Genomic DNA, 26,593 nt, shown 5'->3' with positions numbered 1-26,593 from the left:
TTTGGGGCGGATTCGTTTAGGTAAGTAAAAGAAATCGGACTGTCCCTCGTCCGTGTCAACAGCTATGTAAATTACCCCAACTTTTTGCTTTCATACGCAATAAAATTGTCTTAATTTAGTTATGCAACATGGACACTAACTAGTGTCATCCAAGCAAACCTCCAGCACAGCGTGGCCGCTACGGCCCAGCTCAGACGCTGCCTGGTAGGTTTGCCAACAGCCATTGCCCTCCTACAAGAACCATGGGCGGGCAATGGATACATACGCGGGCTGTCCGACACTAAAGGTAAGCTCTACTACTCCACGGTACATGCCGTCCCTAGGGCATGCATCCTAACTACTAACAATATTATTGCACAACCGCTCACTGAATTCTGTTCCAGAGACCTGTGTGCGATTAAACTACAAGTTCCACTGCCAACAGGCTGTCGCGACCTAGTCCTTGCCTCGGTGTACATGCCCGGAGAGGACGAGCCACCGCCTGCCGAACTACTACGACTGGTCAACCACTGCGAGAGATCAGGCCTCGCAATAATCATCGGGGCCGACTCCAACGCACACCACCCGCTGTGGGGAATGGAGACCAGCAACAACAGGGGTAAGACACTTGTTGAATATCTTGTGACTACTAATCTAAACATTCTAAATATAGGCGCTGAACCAACATTTGTAAACAAACGATGCAGAACGATTATCGACCTGACTCTGGCTTCGGAGGAGGTCAGTGAACTAATTATGGGATGGCATGTCTCCCAGGAGGCCTCCTGCTCAGACCATAGATGGATTCGCTTCAATCTACTAGCATCTAGAGACACACCAACCGCCCGGAGGAATCCCAGGAAAACGGACCGAGCCACTTTTAGGAAGGTCCTAGGGGAAAGCCTTGACCGGCTTCCACCGAGGGATGACCTTCGGGAACCGGCTCAGATAGAACAGCAGGTAAATATCTTAACTGATACCCTCGTAGACAGCTACCACAAGGCGTGCCCCTTAAAACCACCGGCAAGGTCTGCCATAAAGGGTCACCAGTGGTGGGGCCCTGAACTGGAGAGACTCCGGGGGAAAACCAGAAGACTCTTCAACAGGGCCATGAACACAACGGCTGAAGTGGACTGGGATAACTACTACGAAGCCAAGGCCAGGTACAAAAAAAGATTGCGGTACTGGAGATCCCTGTCATGGAGGAACTTCTGCAGCAGCATTGAAACACTTGACCACGCCAACCGGGTAAGGAAAACCTTAGCGCACAAGCCCACATCACAATTGGGCTCACTGCGTAAACCCGATGGCACATACACATCTACCCCTGCAGAGACCCAACGCCTTCTCCTGGTAACTCACTTCCCAGGATGCGTAAGTCTCGCCGATGCAGATCAGCAGGACGAGGAATACAGTACAACGGACAACAACTGGCAAATGGCGCATAGAGTCGTCACCGCTGAGAAACTCAGGTGGGCCATAGACAGCTTCCATCCCTTCAAGGCAGCTGGTCCGGATGGGATCTTCCCCGCTCTCCTACAGTGGGGTCTAGGACTCATCCAGGAAACCCTGACTGATATCATGGCAGCCTGCCTAGCCTGGGGGTACGTGCCCAGGAGATGGAGAGATGTGAATGTGGTATTCATACCTAAACCAGGTAAGAACGACTACACAGCTGCCAAATCCTTTAGGCCCATCAGTCTCACATCATTCCTGCTGAAAACCTTGGAAAAACTGTGCGACAGGGACCTGAGGGACCGAGCGCTAAAGAACATACCGATGCACAACAACCAGCACGCGTACAGCTCAGGTAAATCTACGGAGTCGGCTCTACACATGGTCGTAAGCCGCATTGAGAGAGCCATCCATGGCAAAGAAATGTGCCTCGGCACTTTCATTGACATAGAGGGCGCTTTCGACAAGACTCACTTTTCCAGTATAGGGAACGCCTTGGAAAGCCACGGCGCTGAACCCGGACTAATAAAGTGGATCATGAACATGCTAAATCAAAGGACAATAAGGTATGTAGGTGAACCGCAGGCCGTAGCGGCGGTGCGAGGATGCCCTCAAGGGGGAGTTCTGTCACCTCTGTTATGGAACCTAGTAGTCAACAACCTCATAACCAAACTGAACAAGGAACACTTCTACACAATAGGCTACGCTGATGATCTGGCAATATTAATATCAGGGAAATTTGCCAGTACAGTATGCGACCTCACCCAGGCAGCTCTTCGGATCGTGGAACGCTGGTGTAGAGAATTTGACCTATCAGTTAACCCCACCAAAACAGAAATGGTAATGTTCACCAATAAAAGGGTACTTGGCAACTTTACCAGACCAACACTTTTCCAGACTGAGCTACAGCTGACCGATGAAGTTAAGTACTTAGGGCTGACTCTCGACAGTAAACTCAACTGGAACAATCACATCAACAAACGCATAGACAAGGCGGGAGTAATCTTCTGGCAGTGCAGAAGGATGATTGGTAAGAGGTGGGGACTTAACCCGAAAATTACCCTCTGGCTCTATAAGACCATAATCCGCCCCCTACTCTGTTACGGTGCTCTGGTTTGGTGGCCAAGAACAAACCTAGGCAACGTACGAGACAAGCTACAAAGACTCCAGAGGCTCGCATGCGCGGCCACCACTGGCTGCACGAGGTCCACTCCGACTGCAGCCATGGAGGTCATGCTAAACCTTTCACCGCTGCACTTACACATACAACAAGAGGCCAGTCTCTCAGCGGTAAGGTTACGAACCCTCAATATATGGTCTAACACCACAGGAGCTCTTCACACAACATGCCTGGAAAAGTTATACAGCGAGTTTCCGGTGCTCATGGCGGGTACGGATCGAACTCACAAACAAGCCATTTTTGACAAAAGGTACAAAATACAATTATTTGAGGACGACAACTGCGAAGGACTCAATCCCCGGGAGCTGAGAATCTTCACTGATGGGTCCAAAACAGACAGCGGATCAGGCTCTGGAACCTTCTCAGAAGACCTGAACATGTCAATCACCACTCCGCTAGGAGCCCATAACTCGGTATTCCAGGCTGAGTGCATGGGCATTATTAACGCGGCGGCTGCCATCACTGCAAGGAAGGTAGTAGGATCCTCCATCCGCATACTCTCCGACAGTAGAGCAGTCTTAATGGCCCTAAAAAGCCATATAATCACATCCAAACTTATACACGAATGCCACGAACGACTAATGGAGGTATGTCAGAACAATAAGATCACCTTACAATGGATCAAAGGACACAGTGGATCCCGAGGCAACGACGCCGCGGACGAGCTCGCCAGACAAGGATCGGGTGCGGGGCCTATTGGCCCGGAACCGATCCTCCCGATACCGTTTAGTAAGGTACGCTCAATGCTGCTGGCACGTACAGGGAAACTACACACAGAACACTGGCTGAACCAAGCTGGATGCAGACAGGCCAAGCAAGCCATGCCTAGCATGAACGGTAAGCTCACAAGGACGCTCCTTCAACTAGGAAAGGTTCGACTGAGTATGGTAACCAGTGTCATAACAGGTCATGGACTTTTTAACAAACATCTTTTTATAACAGGTGTCACAGACAGTCCCCTATGCCGTGGGTGCATGGAGAAAGAAGAAACAGCCTCTCACGTGGTGCTGGAGTGCAGCGGATTGGCCCCATACAGGGCAAAACATCTCGGATCCCCGAGAGACCTCCCCGAGGTCCTACTCAACATCAAAGGTCTGATAGGATTCCTCGAGGAGCTGGGCTGGCAAGACTAGCCCACCCCATATCACGCAAAATAGGCGCAAGACGTCGAGTTGCGGAAAATCGCCCGTACTACAATACAATACAATAGTTATGGAACGGCAAAATCTTATCTGATATTAAAAACTGATAATATTTCTCAAATACTTTTTTAACTTAACTTTCGACCACGTTTTCACATGAGGATAAATAGTTCGAACACATTTTTAGCTTTAAATAGCACCTCTTCAAGTAAATCTTCATCACGACACCTTCAGTCCCTGCCAACCTGTCACTATTAAAGAGTGAAGCAAGTAAAGCTGACGCGCCTAAGATGGCTGGATTACGCTAAGGGGGACGCGGGTGCTTTGACAAGTAGATTGACATTCCACGTCGCAAGAAATATTGTTTTTATCTGCGAAAATATCGGCTGATATATCGCAAAACTTGCGTTTTAAAGCAACTTTATATGTCTCCTACATTTCTGAAACGAAAATTTGAGATAGATTTCAATGTACGTTCTGACGTGTCCGAAAACACATACAAAAGAACGACACTTAGTAATCTCATTGCATTTATGTAGGTAAAAATAGCAACACTCTTAACTGTCCATCGGTGGAACTTATTACAAAAGGCATAAGGTCCACCGATGGACAGTTTAATGCGAAGACGTATGTTTTACTATAAAAACCTGCACTAATTAAATAATCTTACCGACCGCGGGAGAGTCAGATCCTGCTTTGACAGATTCAAAAGAATATGGAAGAAGCAAATTCCAAATATATAAATATTGTTAGCTTTTGCACCCGGCTTTGCTTGGATGCGCCAAATAAAACATTATTCAAAATACTTACGCGTTCCGAAGCCGGGCGCCTTCAGCGCCCTCGTACTAAAAGAGTCGGGCGGAGCCCGACGTACGCGTTCCGAAGCCGGGCGCCTTCGGCGCTCTCATACTAAAAGTGTCGGGCGTAGCCCGACGTACGCGTTCCAGAGCCGGGCGCCTTCGTCGCCCTCATACTAAAAGAGTCGGGCGTAGCGCGACGTACGCGTTCCGAAGCAGGGCGCCTTCGGCGCCCTCATACTAAAAGTGTCGGACGTAGCCCGACGTACGCGTTCCAAAGCCGGGTGCCTTCGGCGCCCTCATACTAAAAGTGTCGGGCGTAGCCCGACGTACGCGTTCCAAAGCCGGGCGCCTTGGGCGCCCTCATACTAAAAGAGTCGGGCGTAGCCCGACGTACGCGTTCCAAAGCCGGGCGCCTTCGGCGCCCTCATACTAAAAGTGTCAGGAATAGCCCGACGTACGCGTTCCGAAGCCGGGCGCCTTCGGCGCCCTCATACTAAAAGTGTTGGGAATAGCCCGACGTACGCGTTCCAAAGCCGGGCGCCTACGGCGCCCACATACTAAAAGTGTCGGGCGTAGCCCGACGTACGCGTTCCAAAGCCGGGCGCCTTCGGCGCCCTCATACTAAAAGAATCGGGCGTAGCCCGACGTACGCGTTCCAAAGCCGACTAAAAGAGTCGGGCGGAGCCCGACGTACGCGTTCCAAAGACGGCCGCCATCGGCGCCCTCATACCAAAGGAGTCGGGCGTAGCCCGATATAGGCGGCGCTCTGCGTGCATTTCTGTACTGAGGACGCCCGCGCAAAAGTAATATAAAGTGACTTCAAAAAGTTAGTAACGAAATCATGTCCCCAAAATTAATTAAATAAAAAATAAGTTCAAAAACTAAAACCCGACTACTGCAAATCGCGCTCTAAAAAGTATGAAACAAGATAGAATTATTATCTGAAATTATCAAGCAGGAAATATTATATGTTACCATTTTTTTATACAAAAAATACAATGTAATATAATTTACTACATTTTTTATATATTTACAGAGATTCAGAGGATAGCCGTGGTCGTATGCCACATTACTTTTAAGTTTATAATCATGGCATACGATCACGGCGATCCTCTGAATCTCTGTAAATATATAAAAAATTTAGTAAATTATATTACGTTGTATTTTTGATATAAAAAAATGGTAACATTTATAATATTTCCTGCTTGATAATTTCAGATAAGAATTCTATCTTGTTTCATACTTTTTAGAGCGCGATTTGCAGTAGTCGGGTTTTAGTTTTTGAACTTATTTTTTATTTATATTGAATATTCTGTAAGGTATGTTAGTCAGAATTCTTTGTCGTGGAGTCCCTCATTTGCTCCGCATTTTTCTATATGAATGCTCATTACTCAGGCCAAAGGAAAACTCCAGACCTGATGCAAAAAATCCTATGAACATAAGCATCTGGCATCTTTTGCAGTTTAAAATAATAATAATAATAATTCTGCTCGCAGGGCAGCTTGTGGCGAGCTGTTGGGGAGTAACGACCCCACGGACCCGAGTGCTCCCGAGAGTCGGTCAGGGTCTTCGTCTCCGGCGTGTCTTCGTCGGTCGGAGTGGACCCCAAGGGGACCCGCAGGACTCTCAGCTCTGGCTTGCCTTCATTGGCCGTCCAGAGAGGAGTCGTTAGAGCTATATGCTCTAGGGGTGGAAGTGTTAAAGGGCATAACGCCGCCAGTAACTTCGGAGAAAGCGCAGCACCACCTCTCGACACCCCTGAGCCGCTCACGTCGGTGTTGCACCTGGCCGTCTTTACGATGGCGCATCAGGTGCCCATCTAACGAGTGGCGAGTCACCACCTGTCTCGATAACTTGTGCAAACAGTGTTATGGCAAGTGTCCGGACTTCTTTGCAATAGCCCAGTCTTTTTCCACCCAAACTTAAACCATAGACCAGTATTCTGACCATATTCTTTACAATAGCTTCCAATGCCTGCTGAAACCGGTTCACGGATATTTATTGATGTACCCGTGAATGGGTTCCAGCAGGCGTTCTACATGACATCAAATCTCTCCAAACGGCCTCTACGTGTTGGATCCATATCCCCACGCACGCCTTATAAATGACCGGGCTCGAAAGACCCGAGAGTTTTAAAACGGAGATACAATAATCTTTAAATTTCGTAGGTACATTTTATCTTGTAAGACTGTAGGAAACAGTAAACTACTTAATACTGGATTAATAGTTAATATTCTAATACCTTTAAACGAGCGATTCTTGTTTATTTATTTATATGTATATACAGGGTGGAACGCGACCAGGGACCTTTCCGGAAATGGGAGATAGTTTAGCATTAGTGCTATATTTTCTCCATAGATACTATGCAAATATGTGTAACCATTTTCAAATTATAGCCGATTAAACATTCATGCTAAAATTTCTTTGTGCCAGCCCTAAACAGATGACAGGGTCAATGAACTTACTTGTAAACAATCAGTATACGACAGGAAATTATGCTAATTTGTTGCCATCTAACCATTCTTAGATGTGCTTACAACACGGTAAGAAATTGTCGTCGTGGATTTTCGCTTTCTTAGTGGTCCCATTTGTTCGATACTTGAATGAAGTAGTTATTTTATTCCTTATATTAATAATATTAACCACAACATTGTTTACAACGCAACGACAGTTCAAGTGACATTGACAACCACCCATAAACTATTAAAGATGATAAAAGCAACCTCTTTCGTAATAAGTATCTCAGGTTTCCTTGACTGATAAAAAGGTTTTAGTTTATTAATACGTTTCACAAAATTATTTTCTAATAATTGGAAACTATCTAAAATAATTAAAATTACATGTAGGTTGTGTTTGATGTACCAAATGTACATGCAAAACATGAAATGCTTAGAATAAATCAAGAATAAATACTTAACTAACTAGCAAACCTTGCGTGGTAGGAAATAGACAACACGTCTGATGTTTGAAATTAAATTGTCATTGAATTGAACTTTACTTATCTAATGTCATATTCTTCAAATAAAAATGCAGTTGTTAGATGCTCGTGGTGATTTAAATTTGCTATTTTTATACGCGACATACCGTGGGGCTGTGTAAAAGATATGGTGTACCAAACGGAATGTGAAACTGCGGACGAAATGAGACAAAGGCTAATTGCTGCTTTTGACAATCTGCGGAGGAAAAATGACGAAGAGCATACACTATCGCATGTGCATCGACATACTCGGCCACGGGCTGCGGCGTGCATTATAAGACACGGAGGTACATTTGAACACCGTGTGTGAAGAGAATATAGTGTTAAATATGGCAAAAAGTAATTATCTAAAGTAATAAAATTGTTTGTAATAGATTTATTTGATGTCATTCATACATTAGTGCGATTCTGTCAACGATCGGAAAAAAGCGTAAAGTCCCGAGCTTTCCCGACGGAGATCCTTAATCTATCTAGCCGTGATGTACACATGCTATAAGGTTATCACCACAGTTAAAAAGTAGTAAATTTGGTATTTTGATTTTTTAGGAAATGAACGATTCTTACCATTACAAATCTTCTCTGAATCACTTAAACGACCTAATACTTCCGGGAAGGACCTTCGTGTCCTTCCACCCTGTATATTTCGGGGATCTCGGAAACGGGTCTAACAATTTCGATGAAATTTGCCATATGGGTGTTTTCAGGGGCGATAAATCGATCTAGCTATTCTAGCTAGGTCATATCTCTATAAAACCGCGTATTTTTGAGTTTTTATATGTTGCAAAACTCGGTCTCCCAGATATTCTGTCATTAATTAAAGTACAATGAAACTCTCTAACTTAGTGTAATATTTTCTAGGTATAGTTGTAAACAAAGTTTGAAAACACTTTGCAACCGAAGAATCAATGAAGGGGTTTGAGTAATTTTGGTAGTAGGCTCCGGTCTGGGTTTTATTGTTATTTTCACTTCAAGCGTCCATTGCTCGTGTAAAACAATTCAAGTACTAACATGTGTAACGACGCCACTATTAACCACGCCTGCGCTAAAGAACGGAATTGTAGGTATATATACCGTAAAATGGGGTGAGTTGGGTGAAATTTGACTTTCAAACCTCGATAAAATTTTATTTTTACATGTGAAAACTGAATGGTGTATATAATAAGTGGTTCGGACGTTTGTATTTTAGTTTGTATTTTATTTTGGATAGTTCCATTTCATAACTTTGACGATAAAGAGGAAAACCCACCTCACCCCGTAGTGCCTCGTATTTGGGGTGAGAGGGTATTTCATACAAAGGTGATTTTGGAAGATTGTTGGATCGATTTTTTTTTATTATGCGTATTACTATAGCCCCATTTTAAATTGGAATAATTATTTTTGTAGCAGTAGCCTTAAAATCCCTTCTCACCCCCCTCTCAAACCTTCTCTCCCCATTCATAACCCAACTCTCCCCGCGAAACCTACTCACCCCGTTTACGGTATCTCATTAGTCTATTATATAGCCGAGGGACTTACATAAGTTCTTGGAATACAAGTAAATTGTTAAACAGAACAATAGATATGAAAATGCTTTCATGGAAGTTGACGTCAGACATATGTTTAGTATCGCAATAAGGCGAAATAATTATGTGAGCATATCTTTGACACACACTAAACTACACCCACGCTAACCCCATTAAACACGTACACGTTACGATACCTACTTATATAACACTCATGGATAAATTTAGAGGAAGGAAAAAAAATAATGTCAACCAGGATAAATGCGTCACTTGAGGTAAATGCGTATTTTAAGGATATTTTCTAAACGGAATATTTCAGAACTATTGCAACTATCTGTGTATGGTTAGGTTAGGTTAGCTAAAATCTAAAATAAGCCCTTGAGGCAGTGTATTTTGACATTGACTGCAACAGTATTGCTGTCGACTGCATTACTGAACGGGACGTCAAAAGGTCATAATTATAACCATGATATTTTTATTTACTAAAGAATAAAAAATGTAGTCAGAATCCGAACGGAACATTTAGGTACTTAATCAAAAACAAATTAATGCGCGGTTCTCTTGATAATTTTCATGTAATAATTACTAATCGCGTATTATACTCGTACGATATTATATTAGCCATTGCAGATTTAGATTAGGCAAATTAATGCATTAAGCGTATAAATGGAAATTCAGATGGACAAAGATACATTGGTATGGATAGGCATGGAGTTGACACACATTAAGATGCCCGTCACGAATCATCCCTGTTTGATTTGTTTCTAATTACCCCGATCTGATGACGAAGCATTCCATGAGCTGTCCCATACAAACGCCTTTGATTTTGTGTATACTTTTCTGTCGTGAACGTGAATTCTTTTTTCGTGTGTACTTTTTTTACTTTTAAAGCCGATGATTTTATTTCTAGGCTATTTTTGTCCATATTGATAAAGAAATTACTATTACTCCTATAACATAAATAACATAATATCATAATTTTAATTCACATAAACTGGCTCCACATAATGTATCATTAAAATATTGTATCATCGTTTCCGTCGCCATTTTCCACTATATGCTTCCATAATTATGTAATTCACAATATTACGTTACAATTTTCATTGTTGCGCGGTTCCTACTTCCTGAGCTCGTTTAATCATTTCAAAAGACAAATAAAAATCTTTGTGTACCTAATAATATTAAAGTAAACAATCAAATTAAAACTGCGTGAAACTTCAAACCAATAAAGGTACCGTTCGGATTTTGGCTGCACAAGTGCACAAGCTTTACTGTTGCAGCATTGCGGCGTGAGATTACTGCCGACCGTATTGCTGCCGCATATATCAAAATCGATGTTGTTGTTAGCATTTTTGACATTTGCGGCAGAGCGATTCAGTCATCAGCGATGTCGCGCCGCATTGCTGCAGCAGTAATTCCGTTCTATTCTGAATCATAACCGCAGAGAAATAACTTGATTTTCCTTTAAAATAGGAAATAAGTTTCTTCGCAATTTATATGTACAATTATATCCTTCTAGCATAAAATAAATAGTAATTACAGAGAGCCAGAGAAAAAGAAACAAACTGACGGTTTAATTAGTTGGGTAAACTACTCAATGATTGGCACTAATTGGTACCAGTTTTGGCAACTAACTTTTTGCGGGGATATCATTCTCTTTACAACTGCCTTAAAATAATTATTTCGTAGTATTTTTTTCCCTCAATGGACTGTTTAAGGAAAGTTCATTTGTTTAAACCGTCTATTTCTTATAAACGGAGCTGATGAGCCTTAGTAAAATATAGGTACTCAAATCGTTAACTATTGAAGTTGCCCATAAGATAGAAGCTCGTTTTTCTGAACATTTTTATCCTTTATAATAATGTTTCAAAGGAACTTCCCATTAAGTTAATCATAGATTCCTCGTAGAGGGTCTAGTTCTAAGCAAGATCTAAGTTCCTATTTAGCATCACGCGCCGGGAAAGTAAACCTTTCAAAGGCTTCCTCGGATCCAGCTATATATTTCAAAGTGTGCGAGTCGGGCTCGGATATCCTTCCGTTTCATCTCCATTTTATTTTCGGCTTAGATAAGCCCGAAGATTTTTTCAAGACAAATGAGATACGCGGACGCGGATAATTTTTTTTCTTTACTCATTGTGCAAGTATATTATTTCCCGTATATTTTCCGTCATGTTTCGCGTCTTCTAAAATACTTTATAAGTTGTAAGCATGTTTCTGCGCTTGGTCGTATGATCTTGGGTTACGGGGGATAAAGTCGTACACCCCAATGAATCTTGTTATGCGAATGTGAAATAGGATTGTATTTCGCTTGCGTGTAATCATGTAAATGTCATTATATACGGCGTCGCGTCACAGATGTTATTGCGTGTTTCAGTCAAGCCGTCATTTGTTATAATTCACTTATTCCTCTGTTGTTTCTGAATACAATAATAGAGATATATAAGCTTCGAGCAACACCGGCTTCCGACACGTCGGAAGGGAGGGGCCCAAGCGATATCTCGCCGTACAAATCTTTCTGCCATTTTTCGCGGGGGGAAAGGTGCACACAGTCGCATTTCTCACACACTTACATACAAAATCCAATCTGTAATGACGACACAAATACATAGAAAATGACACACGTCAAAGACAAATCTTGCAAACCTCGATCTCTTATTGTGTACGGACGAGTGACTAGTGTCACAACACGCACACTAACACATTTTCATTGAAGTATGTCATTGTATTCTGAGAGATGAGAAGTCGGATTTGTCGCTCGACCGATCCTCAATTTGTACTGAGCGAGCAAAATCGATAAATCCAACAATTACTTGAGACTAAAATATAATAATTGTATTTAAATGTAATTTAACGTATGATATGTAAAAAAATATTACATGTGAAATGTAACACTTTCTTTTTGTAAATTTGATGTCCCCGACCTCTTTTTATAACAAAAAACCGAGCAAACAGGCATTTTTGTGCAGCAGTGTTCACGCGCGCGTCTGGACTCGGTCTAGTGAAAAATCCAAGTGCAACTAGTTTTATTACCCGCGCTAGATTAGATTGACGCGCTAATCTTGTACCTCGGCAGAGGGGAAATAGTGCGAATGCCGCCTAAGTATATAAGTAATGTCAGAGTCAATGGTAACTCCATACATCAGTTTTCTTATTAAAACGTTGTTACGTAGTCGATATCTAGTAGTGTCAAGTACCAAAATGTATCAGTACTGCTAGTTAACAATAGAATTCGCGAAGAACTTAGATTTTTAGCTAATATTATAACCGAATTAACCGGAACTATTTTTAACTCCTTCTCCTAGTAATATTAGTAGTAAATTGTTTTAGCAGTACATTTTTTGTCAGTAGCGACACTTGTGGCATCTAGGGACAAATAGCGGAACTGATAAATCCACTACTTGACGCTAGATGTCGACTATGAAATAAGTCGCGTTTTGGTAGGAACACTAATGAATGGAGTTACCACTCTTTCCATACTTATATTTCTCTCTGATACAATGTTGGAAAATTGCAACATAATCTCATGATTATCATGAAACTAAAATGTAAGAAGATATTTTGTGACTATTGTTAAAAACGACGCTGCCGCTAGTTAATAAGTCATAGATGCTGCTTAAATCATCTGTAAAGATGCACAAGGCCTAATGATGATTGTTAAAAATGCCTTATTGGAATTTTAGTATCCTCTTAGATATAATTATATAGCTATCCATGCCGTAATCGGCAACGGCGACCCTAGCAAATCGAGCGTGAGCTCTGATATGGCTGGCAAAGCAGAACTCTCTTAAACATTCTGTCGCAGGTGGGGCACTAAGGCTGACCAGAAACATTATAGGTTTAATTATAGGAGCGTTTCAGCCGGAACTTTTATATCTGACGTTTTGCATCAAGATTAATGAGACGAGCGTCTTCAAAGTTCTTTACGCTCGTTTCAATACGAGAACGCTTCCGTTGCTTCCGTTTACCCGCTGATAACTGGGAATAGAAAACGGCTTTTGGTAGTCTGCAATCACTTATACGCCAAACGTGCCCACACCACCTTGTGACTATTGTTAAAAATGCCTTATTGATATTTTAGTATCCTCTTAGATATAATTATACAGGTATTAACAATTATATTTCTCATAAAAATATTATTTTATTGCTATCTCCACAACGTTTTAATAAAAGAGATTTCTTTCATTATAATATAATATTATGATCTAAATGTACTATTTAGTACGATTTTGTATATTTCGTTTTTAAACACAAAATGTTAAATATTCATATAAAATAATCACAACTACAAATATTTAAGTAAAATAAATATTTAACAAAAATTCGATACATTGTTCACTAAAAAATAAGTATCTAAAATTCTACTTATATTATATATATTATAAATAAAATTCCGACTAATGTAGCACGACGACTTTGTAAAGACAAACATCACATTCGAACTTCGATCCTCGGAGACGCATGTAACTTGTAAAAGTAAATATATAAGCTGCCAACTTACAAAATGAACATCTTCTTATTTACTGCCCATTGTGCCGTAATGAAATTTATCTTCTCATTTCAGGGCAGAGTGCTAGACTTCCGAGTTCGGTCACCGATTCTATTTAAAAATATATATGGTTTCATCTTATTTTGATAAGACCGTGACTTGTGCCACCAGGCATATCACTCATAAGTACGCGCCAGACGCCTTTTAAGACGACACTTGATTGCATGTTGTGAGCACCAATCAGTGTCACGCTGACTTAAGGTCGTATCTAAATAAGATGAAAACCATATTAAATTGTTTTAAACATAATCAGCCTCTTGATCCAAAACTTTAATTACTTACATTTAGGTGGAACACCTGAACAAATTGCTTGTGTTGTTTAAAAGTGAGAGGTTGGTTTCATAAACTTGGCCCTATATAAACTCTTGCGGAACGTTAAAAGTTATATTCGTGGACTTGTGGTGGATTATCCAAGACATGGATATTCATTTTAGGATTTTCTTTTGCAATGCAGTTGGTAGCAATACTGCAGACTTAATTAAATTGCTGCAGAAAACCTAATATAATTAACGATTGTTACCTCTATTTCAGTCAAATACTTAAGAATTACAGGCAACAAATTTTTACTATGTTTTATTCTTAATTAGGAATCGTTATAGTTTTGCCCTTTCAGTCGACCCGTTTATCCGTCTGTCTGTCCGTTGAATACTAATCTAGGTCTTTTAAAATATAACTAATTCTTGAATAACCATTAAACCATTGTTTTATCCGCTAAAAGTCGGTTATCTATATCTATACTATCTTCAGCTAGCACTATTTAACAATTTTGAACATGTTGTGTGAATTTTAAATTTGGAATGTTACATAAACCTCCAGACATTATTTGCAAAAGCTTTCCACGAAACAACCCAACTTCAGTTTCAGTACAACACTCTTTTCGCTTAACCCTAGATTTTATTCCAAAAATGCACTGAGTAAACACAAATTTCAACTTATGAATATCGCGGTGAAGTGTACGTGTAGATTTCCCCCGAGATCTCAACACTGATAAAGTACATTCACACAAAAAGTTCTGTCCCTCGATGTCCAACTTCCGAGCAAATGGATTAAGATCGTTCCATGCTTCCAAACTTGTTATTATTGCTAACTGAAATTGTATTTGAAATGCGGAGTATTATTCACCTCGTGATGCTATAGATGTGTTGGAGAAGTTGTATTGCCTTGCGTATATCAAAGTGGCTAACGCTGTTGGTTGCGCTCGTGAACAATGCAGAGTTAGTCAAGTGTAACTGCGCCGCGAATTAAAATAGGCCGCGTTGTTTCAACGACACGCGCATAAGTTGCTCGACTTGAAGACTTGTACGCAAGTTAGTGTCTGTTCAGGTAGTCTTTGGTACAAGCGCTCAGCGTTTTTGAAGTCAAATAAATTGAATATTTTTTCTTACAATGTAGGTATAAGTAGGTCTACCACTTATGTTCGTTGGTAAATACGTTGCGCGGTGTTTTTCTAGTAGAAAATAGTTGATTTTAGGAACTAAAACTGGTTTACTCACCTACGTTACATAATAAATACTCGTGGGTATATAAAAGCAGAAGAGCCTTGGATCAGTTAGCAGCTGACCATAATAACTTCTCTTCGACCGCATCAGTTACACGGTTGACCTATAAGCGTGTCTTATTATGTAAACAAACGTGACTTCAAAGTGTCATTCCAACAATACGATTGATAGACAATCTAGATATCGTAATGTCAGATGTTTTTGAGGTGATCCGTTCGTTACTGCGATTATTGCCTTTAGTACCGTTTGGTAACCAAAATTTCGTAACCAGCTACAGAATAGGAATCAAGATTCCCAGTTTGAAGCCGGTTACGTATTGGGCCAGCGTGTTACCGTTTGGTAACTAAATTTGGTAACTAGCTACAAAATGGGAATCTAAAATTCCCTGTATGTAGCCAGTTACGAATTGGGCCAGAGTGGTACCGTTTGGTAGCTACATTTTGTAACCGGCTACAAAATAGGAATCCAAAATTACCTGTTTGTAGCCGGTTACGTATTGGGCTGGAGTTACTGATCGGAGTTTATTCTACCCAATCGAGGCTAGAACGGTGTACATACGAAAGCACTTCAGACTTATTGTCATTGCATACGTTTATTTTAAGTTTTAATGATAATTTCTCGCTGACTGTACATTTTATCAAAACCTGTAAATGCCAATTGTCACCACTTAAAAGTTAGAGATGGTTTCCCAAGACCATTTTCAAGTACCAGCAAGCTGCCTTTACTGCCCCATCTCAACTTTCGACCCTGTATACAACTTAATGGGTTTACCCTTGAATTGCCGACAGACATTTCATTGAATGTTATTTCGAAGACAACGTTTCAAGTATTTTCATTTCATCGACAAGTCATTGCGTCGAAGAATTGTTACTAGTAAATTTAAATCTGGGACTTTTAATTGGCACTCGAGTTATTTCGTATATAGTTTATATCGTGGTATTTCTTTACGGGTTTTCTTATTTCATTTTGGATTGCATTTAATAAAAATTATTACACATAAAATTATTTCAATACGTAATATTTGACTTTGATAGCCGTTCGTTTCTGTGTGGGGCCGCAGTTCTAACCTAACCTAAACCTACTTTGATAGCCGTTCGTTTCTGTGTGGGGCCACAGTTCTAACCTAACCTAAACCTACTTTGATAGCCGTTCGTTTCTGTGTGGGGTCGCAGTTCTAACCTACCCTAAACCTACTTTGTAAGCCATTCGTTTCTGTGTGGGGTCGCAGTTCTAACCTAACCTAAACCCACTTTGAAAGCCGTTCGTTTCTGTGTGGGGTCGCAGTTCTAACCTAACCTAAACCTACTTTTAAAGCCGTTCGTTTCTGTGTTGGGTCGCAGTTCTAACCTAACCTAAACCTACTTATAAAGCCGTTCGTTTCTGTGTTGGGTCGCAGTTCCAACCTAACCTAAACCGACATTGATAGCTGTTCGTTTTTGTGTGGGGTCGCAGTTCTAACCTAACCGAAACCTTAAATGGTTACAACAGAAAAATGTATAAATGAGTAGTACGACATATAAAAACTGGTCAAGTGCGAGTCGGACTCGCGATTCAAGGGTTCCGTACATCAGACAATTTTGAACAATTTTTTTTTGTACGTGAAACGTGATGTGAGTGAAACGTCTTGAAAAACCCGAATGGGTCAATCAAAAACCAGATGTAACATGAAGTTTTCTGGCGTGGTGGCTTATATCTCTAGAACTCTGAAGATTAAATGCCGAACAATAGTACAAGTGTCCAAATGCGAAGACTGAAGACCGAGCTGCGCGTAGAGCTGAAAACTCGGCACGTCCGACAGGTCGCGCTTCCTACAACTTCCGAAAGTATTTTAAAAGCGAAGGCCGAAGAGAGATGATACCTACAGGCTGGCCAAAAAATAAGTGCATTCCCGTAGCCGGTTTTGGGATTATACTGATCAACTTTTAGTATGGGACCAACCCCGAAATCGCGAAAAAAAATGTATCCCCCTATAGAAAACGGACCAGCCAAAATGTATGAAACAGCCAAATTTTTCTTCGCGATTTCGGGGTTGCACGTTGGCAACGGGAATACTTAGTTTTTTTTTGGCCACCCTGTATAGTGCTTTTTAAAACACGTAACAAAAGTAACCTAATTAAACAGTACTACAAGTACCATTACGACTATGTGCCAGATACGGCCTGGTCGCATTTTTTGTCTTCAGCCCGACTCACGCTAGAAGCTACGGGACGCTTCGGGCCTTTGGCCTTATGCGGATATCTGCCTAGGGCCTTCACGATAGCTGTCTACATCACGTTTCACTTAAACTATTGCGGCTGTGTCCCTAAAAAAACGTAGTAGTAGTAGTAGTAGTAATCACTTTATTGTACACAACACAGGTTTACAAAATTAAATTACAGTAATGGAAGTACAAAGGCGAACGTAACCGCATTTTTGTTCTTTAATCCGACTCACGCTTGACTATAGATTTCTAATAGGTTTTCCTATCATCTTTAGGTAAAGGACTATTTTGTGTATTTTTTTCAGAATTTTAGACCCAGTAGTTTCGGAGATAGAGGGGGGGGAATGGTCATTTTTTGTCTATTTTCTTGAATAACTTCTAAACTTTTTATCGTAAATTTATAAAAAAAATATATTTGAGATTCTCACAATGAGCTCTTTTGTTTGATATGTAACACGATATAGTTTTCAAAACTTAGTTTTTTAATTTTATCGTTTACCCCCCAAAAGTAGCCCCTATGTTTAAAATTTATTTGTTGACGTTACATATCCGTCTTTGGGTCACAGACTTACATATGTGTACCAAATTTCAACTTAATTGGTCCTGTAGTTTCGGAGCAAATTGGCTGTGACAGACGGACAGACGGACAGACAGACGCACGAGTGATCCTATAAGGGTTCCGTTTTTTTCCTTTAGAGGTACGGAACCCTAAAAATGTATGAAAGTATTTAATACGTCGAACAAATGAATTGCAATGTTTAGTAGTTGTGCCAATTAAAATAATTTGAAACGAATCAGCGATCAAATAATATTCGTTGAATAGTATTTCTACGCAGTAAGAAGAATTGAAATAAATAGTATATGAAACAAAATAACGCCAAACAATATTACTAGTACTAACGTTTCGATGAATCGTTGTCGATGAAATAATATTCGATGAAAAGTTTGTCGGCAAAACAAGGGTACACCAACTTAATGAGCCAGTTCAAAAGTTCCTTTTTGTAACCAGTTACAACGCGGGATATTTTTTTTCCCGTTTGGAAGCTGGTTAACCAACCGTGGCTACGAATCGGTAATTCAAAAGTACCATTTTGTAACCAGTTACAACCCGGGATTTATTTTTCCCGTTTCGAAGCCAGTTACCAAGCGTGGTTACAAATCGGTAAAGGAAAAGTCCCGATTTGAAGCCAGTTACGAATTGGCATTTCTTTCCCGTTTCGAAGCTGGTTACCAATTTTTAGTTATCAAACGGTACTAAAGGGATTATTGGTAATAATCTTATTAGAAATTATATTTTTAGTGATTGTTTGATTGATTTCAACACTTAGTGAGTTTCTTTAAGTATTGGAAACATTTAATTCAAAGTGATGATTATTATGTAATTTCTGATAAAAGTGTGATAATGTCTTCGAGAAGTGATTATGATTTAAATGATAGGACAAGCAGTAAGGATGAATACACTTTATGGAAAATATTATTTGAATTTAGAATTTGTTGCACCAGAATACGGTTAATGACTAAGTGATCTCTTCTAGTTAACTCATTCATGCTTTAAATGTTACCTCTTCGTATTATACAAAGCGTTCCCGCTATGACTTCTCGCTTCTGACGCTAACCTCTTGTATGTAAGTTGTGTCTTACTTCGAAGCGCGCTGCATACTAAGCGAACACAGCCAAAGTTGCCCACAACTGAAACTTGGCTCAAATGCTACGCGTTCATTTGTATTATTAAAAGCTGAACCATACGGAACATGTCGCTCCAATTTACGGATAAATTATTTATTTGCAGCAATATATCACCGAACTTAGGAAACTTGCTCCTTGGAGACCGAATCGATATGTATAAATCGGACCTTGTTTGTAACGTCGCTTACTCACACTACTACAATACTCGTATGCTACCGAAGCTTAACTTACTTTATACGCAGTGTTTTCAAGTAAGTAACGAGATTAGATGTCGACCTATTTAATCTTTCGGAACAAGAATGCAAGAAATACACAGTTTGTGAGCTCTGTAATATACATTCACTTACAAATTACAAAGGACATTCCTGTTTGCTTAATATTTAACCTAGAGATGACGTCATAGAATCTGTTTTAATAATTTTGTAAGATTTTTTTTTGCTCACTGTGATGATTAGAGATCAGCAAGCTAGGAATCCTTTTAATACCTTCATTTGGTCCTGTAATCCGAGTTTGCGCAATCCCCGGAGGTGTGCAAAAATGTTTACTATTTTTCAGTTGTTTGCTTATTCCACCAGTTCGAAAGTGGTATGTCCAACAGCAAAATTTGATGTAATAATTATGGTTGAAAATTACTATCTGAGGATCCGGAAAGTATGTCAAATCCGGTAGTAATTTGTACTTAAAGTTGTAAAAACCAGCAGCGCTTTTAAATTTATTTATTTTTAGTATACTTACTTGGCTGGCGCGATGACCCAAAATGAGTCTTGGCCTCCAACACAAGAGCATGCCACTTTTCTCGGTCCAGGTATTTTTGGTATGACCGTGTTAAAATCTGAAAACGCCTTTTCGCCAGCGTCTGCTCCACCAAACCTTACTGATGTCATTGTTAGTGTTGGTGGGTTCCTTCCACATCGAATGGTTTGGCAATCCAAGGAAAAATGTATGCTCAAGGCTCACAAAATTCATGCTCGCATCCAGGGATTGTGTCAACTCAAATTACACGCATTTAGGACCAAATCAAGGTTTTAAAACGATTTCCAGCTTACCAGGAATTCATTCCTCAAAACGCTTATTATCTAATTATATTGGCATATAATAAGATACACACTAGAGAGTGTGTATGCGTATACAAATAAGATAAAAATCGTAACAAACTGATTAAACAGAAGCGGCCTCCTATTTCCGCAGATTACCTGCAAGACAAGAATTAGGAATGCACTTTAAAACGTGTTAAACGCTGTGTTGAGTTAACAAGGCTAATGCTATAGGTACAGCTTTATCCCCAACCTCCACTAACTTACCTATACCTTATCCTTATAGGTACAGTACATACAGCGTTTAATATTTCAACTAGCTTAGGTTCTCCGCTTTCCGAAAATATAACATTTTTACAGCGGGCCTGTTCAAACAGATGGCAGGCCGGGTTGCTATTTTTCAAAAGCCGCACATGACGTGAGGTGGAATACCTAGATATTTTTCTTGGAAACGTGAGGACTTTTATAGAATAAAATATACGAGTATCAACCGCATTGATTCCTTTAGATTGTGTAGTCCTATATCGCTCTAAAAATAGAAAAAGATAAACATGAGGTAGGTGTATTGAAGAATATTTAAACACTAAAAAACCGGCCAATTGCGTGTCCGCTGATGAAATGAGGGTTCCTTCATACGATTTGAAAAAGTGAATAAAGCGATACAAGCAAAAGGGCATACATTTGTGGCACTTCCGTTTATTAATACAAATATAAGTTTTTTTTAACTCATTGATGGCTCAAACAATTTTCGCGGAAAATATTTGTTAAACTATACCACACGTAACACGTATTTCTTCTAATTAAAAAAGTGTTTCACTTTTAGTTACTTGTATAAAATGCCTTTTATTTTGTTTTGTTTTTTATTTCTAATCTAAGTAGCGGCTTACGAGTACATAATATACATAATTTTATTATGTTTTAAGTTTAATTAAAATATAACTTCGATTTATAGTGTAATAGTTTTTATAAATATGGGCGTCTTCGCACAAAAGTAAAAACTAAAACCAACATAACAACTACCTCTACCATGTATTATCGGTATTCATGAATAAATAAAAATATTGTTGTTGAAGTTATCGGACAAAGTGAGTTGTTCTTAAAATAACAATGTTAGTGTTTATTTTATCGTTTCCACCCGAAGGCGCTTCGATTTGTAGATGTTGTTCAAACTTCCGGTACTTACCGGAAACTCGTTAGTATTGTTCCTGCCTGAAGCAGTTGCAGTATTCGGACTTTAAAAATATATCATTGATATGTTATTAGTAAGAACTTGATACTTGCAAGGTATCTCCTCACACCTATATAATATACGAGCAAAGATATACGCAAGTAATGTCAGTATGAGATCAGATTGACATATGTACATTTTTAACCGACTACAAAACTGTAATGGCTCCTCTACACGATGGGCCAACGCCGGCCACTTCAAGGGACGCAAGCTAGTGATATTGCTGTCTCATTTTACCGCATGGCTGCGTCCCTTGGAGTGGCCGGCGCTGGCCCATCGTGTAGAGGAGCCATAATGTTTTTATGTTTATAACCACTGTGTTATCACCATATGTCGACCCGGATGCATCTAGTATTACAAACCCAGATCTCAGTCTAGACAGCGAAATACTGCCAATAATAAGCGAAAAATACTGGTAACAAGAATTTTAAGTACCTACGGCCCATCACTAGTTAAGAGAAAACGGTAAACCGGTATATTAATCCCTTGTATCGCGCGGGGATCCGCGTACGACGAAACTATTAGAAAAAAATAATCACGGCACACTAGAGGTTAAATATTTATGGTATTTTTCGTACTAAATATTTACCGGTTGCAGAACATATAGTATTGTATGCACAACATGTCCTGTGTTGCTTCGGATTTGGATGACAAAGCTTTGGTGAACTAATAGCTGCAGCGTATCGCACTGTTCGATTTCTGAGGTTTTGTGGCCGAGACCATCTAGCTTAGCCAGATTATACCCAGACTTTAAACATATTGCCTGTGTTATACGACTGAGTGTCGCATTTCGCTGTTGAAATGGGATTTGCAGATTGAAACCTTCAGAGGAATGGTATACAATACAACTAGATAATGTTGTGTTCTAAAATATATTCAATACAAAAATTTGTCTGAAATATAATCACAAAACTACATTTTTTGATGAAACAAAAATACACATTCATAAACGTTGCTTAAAACTTAAAAAAAAAACATTTAATAATCCACTTCAATCGGTATTTTAATAATGCTGAACGTTATACACATTAACTCGATATATAAATTTACTTTGAGTAAAAACTATAAACCACACTTTGGATTAATCCATATTACGTACTTAAAGAATTAGTAACGTTTTAACTATAACTTCATAATAATCTCCACGCGCCTCATCGGATTAGGTAGCCCCCTAATTTATAATCCCTAATAGCTTTTGTATTTCATGGGAAATTTTACCTGTAACGCAGTAATGAGAGCATGCCTTTATCGCAAACTTTGGTTTTTCAATTAAACTTTCTCTAATCACTGTTTGCATAATTGAACGGTCCGGTGACTTTGTGAAAATAGCCAAGTTTCGTCAATCTAATCAAATTCCACTTTTTGAGAGCACCGTCAAATCTTATGGCCGAGATAAGTACAAAGTTGTTTGACAACGGGTGGTCCCGTCGCGTTGATACCGTCAATCAGTTTTTTTTTTCCATCAGGGTTTTAAAAATATACAGTGCTCATTAATATTGAAACTTATTGTCTGGAGTCAAGTGCTGGTGGCCTAGCGGTAAGAGCGTGCGACTTTCAATCCGGAGGTCGCGGGTTCAAACCCCGGCTCGTACCAATGAGTTTTTCGGAACTTATGTACGAAATATCATTTGATATTTACCATTCGCTTTTCGGTGAAGGAAAACATCTTGAGGAAACCGGACTAACCCCGATAAGGCCTAGTTTACCCTCTAGGTTGGAAGGTCAGATGACAGTCGCTTTCGTAAAATCTAGTGCCTACGCCAATTCTTGGAATTAGTTGTCAAGCGGACCCAATCCAGGCTCTCATAAGCTGTGGCAAAAATGCCGGGATAACGCGAGGAAGGAGAATCTACATAAGTACGTATATATGAATTCAATAAAGCCGACCACTGACTAACAGGCCGCCGGACGATATCGGCCTGTCAGTTAGAATAAAAATTTGACAGTTCCGAACAACTGACCGGCCGATATCGTCCGGCGGACTGTTAGTCAGTGGTCGGCTTAAGTGATTTCTAGAATTACCTAGACATGATCACAGTCATAAAGTAATTATATTTCAATAATAACAGTGTACCTTATGGAATTCGATCAAATTCAACATCGCTGTTTAATTCAATTATACTATTAAGTTACTCAAAATTAAGTTTGTGGATTCTACTATCAATTTTTGCATTACCTAATATTGTGTTACTACATTATATTCAATAAACTTTATGTATTTCAGTGGCATAGCCTAAGGATGAACCAAAGAAAAACAGGGGCTAGAGAACAGTGGTCGACCGTTCCTCCAAACAAACATGGCCTCGACCTATTTCGTGTAAATTTTGATTGAGAGAATAGCAGCATAGTTGAAAAAGATATAACGAGGATCTAGGCAGGTTAACAAAGGGTGCGACAACAAGCTATTGTATAGAAGTTTCATCTAAGTTCTTTGAATTCATGCATGTTAATGGCACTTTTATGAGAAAAGATAAGGAAATGAAGAGTTCTTTTCAACTGTTCTGGAGAATACTTTCGCATTATTGTTCTCATTGTATTCAAATTTAATTTTGATAATAATACCCATTTGTTTTCATAAAGTTTTTATCTAACGTACGTAAAATTTTTATGTTTAATGTCAAATCAAAATATCAAATATCTTTTTTTTTCAGGCATCTAAGGTCCTATCTTTAACTGACTGACTTAAATTATATCAAATAAAAATCTTAAAAACGTCATGTCATCGACACAGTTTTCTGTCGCGGTGTAGGATTCGGCAGATTTCCACGTAACGGCCAGAAGTCCGCGCTGGCGATGCGCAATAGTTTCTAGCAGCGACCTTATTTACAATAAAATTTTGGTTTTATGTTTTTTAAAATAACCAAACATAAGTACAATCGCCTGCCCTCGCGGTACGGTGTTCCACCCTTAGGGCGATACTCGTTTGAACGCCTTGCTGCGGGAGGCAGTAAGGATTAAGGCAAATTTTTCTTAACTGGAACACCGCGAGCGTAGGCGATTGTACATAGCATATTAATAGAATGTAGTACGGTCGGTACCCCACTTACCCACGTCGCCGTACTAATTATTTAGAAAAGTGGATACTTACTTATGTTGACACGGGCGCGAACTGTACAACATTTTTTCAAAAAACTATCGAGACAACAATAAAGAAAGTTTATTCACCCGATACCTACGAGTATACTCGTATTAATCAAGACGACACACTAAACAGTTTAAATATGTAAAACTTAAAAAGGAGATATCGAACTCAACCTGATTTATTTTAGCTCCTGTCTGTTTGGACGTCAATTTGTTAAAAGAATGGAATGAGAAAGGAAATATATTTCAAATTCAACATTCAAGCCTGCTCTTGCATTGGCAGGAATAAAATCTGCTCCTTAAACATTCAGAAGGGACAAAAGGAGTCAACAAATTAAAATATTTGGGAAACCACCAAAGGTCTGCAAAGAAATCAAATACTGCTTGGTGTTCACCTTGAACTTAAAATTAAGTTACGAAATTTAATTCTACCAAATATTTATTTTTTATGATTTCTATCAATGCAATGGAGATAATAGATAGTCTCGCTACTAATATACAGGCCAATTAGAGTTTTAGTTATTTACTTACTGGTACTTACTTAACGGTATACGGTAAGCGTCGAAGTAGGATTTTGCAAATCATAATTTTTCAAGGGTCTGCGTAAAGTTGGTTATTTAGCATGAATTATCTAAGCCCTGATATTAATTTAACAAGCCATAAACTGAACTAATTACGCACATTCAGCATTTCCACCGCACTGGGGGGTCTTTGTTAATGATATCATAAAAAGTTCCCTTTTCTGAATTATTCCCCTGAATTTGCATTTTGGATGGGAAAGAAAATCCTAAAATGTCTGCACCACATTTTGCCTTACACACGTGTCCGTTAAATAATGTCAGAAAGTCGAAACATGCTACATAATATCTTATTAAAACATTGGGACAAATGAAAAAAATAGCCTTAATTTATGTTACCATTTTTAGGGTTCCGTACCCAAAGGGTCTGTCTGTCACCAGGCTGTATCTCACGAACCGTGATAGCTAGACAGTTGAAATTTTCACAGATGATGTATTTCTGTTGCCGCTATAACAACAAATACTAAAAACAGAATAAAATAAAGATTTAAATGGGGCTCCCATACAACAAACGTGATTTTTGACCAAAGTTAAGCAACGTCGGGAGTGGTCAGTACTTGGATGGTTGACCGTTTTCTTTTTGCATTTTTTTTTAATTTATGGTAAGGAACCCTTCGTGCGCGAGTCCGACTCGCACTTGCCCGGTTTTTTTTTATCTTTCGTAACTTGACCCTCTACTGTATTTATTTCATATTCTTTACATACTTTAAGAACAATACCTATTCAAAACACAGTAGATAATTAGGTACATTCCTTGTAGGTATTATTAATACATAATGGTAAAAATAGTAGGATCCAACTTGTAATAGCAACTTATTCGTATATTATGGATACAATATGTTCGCATAGCCAATATAGTTAATAAGAAATAAAGCGTAGCAATACTTCGCGTAACATAAACAATAAGGGAAAAACAATTTACTCATAAATAAGTACTTTAATATTAAATTGTACTACTTGTAAGTAAAAGTTATTTTTACACAATGTCTGCCAATTTCACAAAGGCTTGTGTTATTAACGTTTGCTTTAGTGAGACAATATTATTTCATATCTTATATAATATACATTTTGCAATAATGCATTGTTCTAAGGCTTTGGACTTAAAATTGGCGAAGAGCGAGTCATAATCATTGTTATTATTGACTGAGCGTTGCGTAGCAATAAGTTTTTCACCTCAGCAGCTCGAACAACGGTACTTTGCTTCTTAAAAACAGTGAGCAATATGCGATTTTGCTCACTGAGTGAGACAAAATGAGTGAACAAAATCGCATTTTGCTCACTGAGTGAGACAAAATGTCATTCAAGAGACCTTTGAAGTCAAATGTCATTTCAACATGCGGGGTCTAATACAAGTTCGATATACTTGGGTTCTATTATCTCTGTCCCTCTAGGTATGTTCTCACTGCTTAGGGTGAAAAATTTTGTGTACACGAGATCAAAGTTATTTACATCTCGTGCGCTTTTGAATCCCTTACTACGCTCAAGATTCTAAATTAGATTCACGAGCGTAGCGAGTATTATAGAATCTTTCGCTTGCACGGGACTCAAAATAAGCACTCGAAGAAATATCAAACTTTGATCTCTTGTTGTACAAATAACTATTGTACCTACATAAATGTATGCAAACATAATAAAAATATAGTGTTAGAATTTAAAGTTTTTGCGTAGTCTAATGATGACTTTGAGAGAGGTCATAAGTGGTGCTC

This window comes from Cydia fagiglandana, chromosome 12 (assembly GCF_963556715.1).
Source record: "Cydia fagiglandana chromosome 12, ilCydFagi1.1, whole genome shotgun sequence".
Classification (NCBI taxonomy): Eukaryota; Metazoa; Arthropoda; class Insecta; order Lepidoptera; family Tortricidae; genus Cydia; species Cydia fagiglandana.
The sequence above is the reverse complement of the archived record's forward strand: the minus strand, read 5'-3'. Positions refer to the sequence as shown.